We start from the raw sequence: 2,069 nt of genomic DNA, 5'->3' as shown, positions 1-2,069 counted from the left end.
GTGCATCATCATTAGCATCAATATAACAATGGCATTTATTTTGTCAAAAGCGTATAGAAATTAAGGAGTACAAAGAAATAAAGAAAACTAATGAAAACTGGAAAAAAAATAAAAATAAAATAAAAGTTAGGGCAAGAAAAAAGTAAATGCATATATAAATAATACTGGGAATATCCAATATTTGTTAGCTGCAAATAGAATTGTTTTTACTTTAGTTTTGAATTGTTGATGACTAGTAATACTTGAAAGGTCTGGGTGAAGTCCATTCCACGTTCTAACTCTGATTATGGATAAGCTGTGTGATTTGATGGTTGTTCTACAGGGCTTGCTACACAACCAGTTAGGATGCCTAGTTGGGTATTTCCTGACTGTGGTTTGGAACTTCTTTTGTATGTTAGAAGGCATTTTGACAAACAGAGCCTGCCCAGGTATATGTTGTGCACAATCAGTACTGTTTAAAGCTTAACTATATCAACACATTTGAATAGATTGAGTTTTTTAAATATGGGAGTTGTGTGTTCATATTTACCAACACCACAGACTATTCGTAATACTTTTTTTTGAGATATTATTATTTTTTGTAGATTTGTTGAGTACGTGTTTCCCCATATTTCGGAGCAGTAATAAAGGTAAGGGAGAAATAGACTGTTATAAAGAGTTCTGAGTATTTTTTCCTCGAGAATGTTCTTAGTACGATACAAAATACCTATTGTTTTTGACAGTTTAGTTTGTACATAATTTATATGGTGCTTCCAGTTGAGTTTTTCATCAACAATGAGTCCTAAAAATGTACATGCACCAACTTTCTCTATCTCAGTATTGCAAATCCGTATAATACAGTCATTTCTACTCTCAGACTTTGTATTGAATAACATGTAATTTGTTTTGGCCACATTAAGGGATAATTTATTAACTGCAAACCAGTTACATAGGGTTAATGAGTGTTCTCAGCGGGGACAAAAAGAGATCTCCGTCCTCCGTGTTTTATTCATATAGAAGTAAGAAGAGAAGTAATGGGGCAGAAACCTTCCTTTTTACGCAGCGGTCCATACATAGACATCAAACGGCGACACATATTCAGTTGCCAGTTACTTTTGGCATTAGGGCAGGGATATCTAGATACTTTCCAAGGTTTGACATAATGAATTGTGCTACTTTTAAAGCAAGCAACGATGTTTTCAAATCTGTAATCAAAAAGCTCCTCAAAAACACTATAGAAGCAGTTCCTGCCGTTGTTACGTTAGTTCAAACAGTAACAACGGACTACTTTTCTTAGCGGATGCATGTCAATTTAAATCAATACATAAAACTATTTTTTAAATCAATAAAATCTTTTTCTAAATCCGTAAAAGCATTTCAATTATTATTGGGAGTCATGTCGTTACTTTGTTGAGAATGTGGCCATGTGTAATAAGCGGGATAATGTCCACATTGCATTATGTGCCTTCATGCCGATCTAGATCCCTCCGCAAAAACAAAACAAAAAACGGCTCGTTCGCGGGCGAGAGCCAGCTCCCGTCGTTCACTTAAAGGGGAAAGGAAACACCAATTACAGTTATAATATTCCGGTAGTTTATTCATTTTACAATGGATATTGATCGTAATATTTATTGTATATGATATTACTCGCCAAAAGAAAATTAATTATCCGCCGGCTGGGTGGGGAATTCCGGGACCAGGCCGCCGCCATTAGGGGAGTCCCAAATGGTGACGTCACTGGCTGTGTTTTCGCTCCACCGAAAGTCAACACAACGTAGCAGATATGGCAGCGATGGAGGAATTTTGCAATGAGATCGACGTTTTGAACGATGAATTTGACTATTCGTCGGGAGATGACATTGATGTGGAAGCATCTACAGTTACCAGGCATCCCATGGCCTATGCTTATGAACCGATTCGGTCGAATAGAGTGGCATACGATCCGGAATAAAAAAATTAAAAAAACACAATGCTAACAGTGAGCCTCTGAATTAGCCCCGAGCGAAAATGCTAACCTATTACTGCACCGAAAATCACTCCTAGCTCCCTTATTACTTATCCTAGCCGCACATCCAACACATCGTTTATGA

The sequence above is a fragment of the Pseudochaenichthys georgianus genome, chromosome 13, assembly GCF_902827115.2.
Source record: "Pseudochaenichthys georgianus chromosome 13, fPseGeo1.2, whole genome shotgun sequence".
In the NCBI taxonomy this organism is placed as follows: Eukaryota; Metazoa; Chordata; class Actinopteri; order Perciformes; family Channichthyidae; genus Pseudochaenichthys; species Pseudochaenichthys georgianus.
This window is presented reverse-complemented; position numbering follows the sequence as displayed.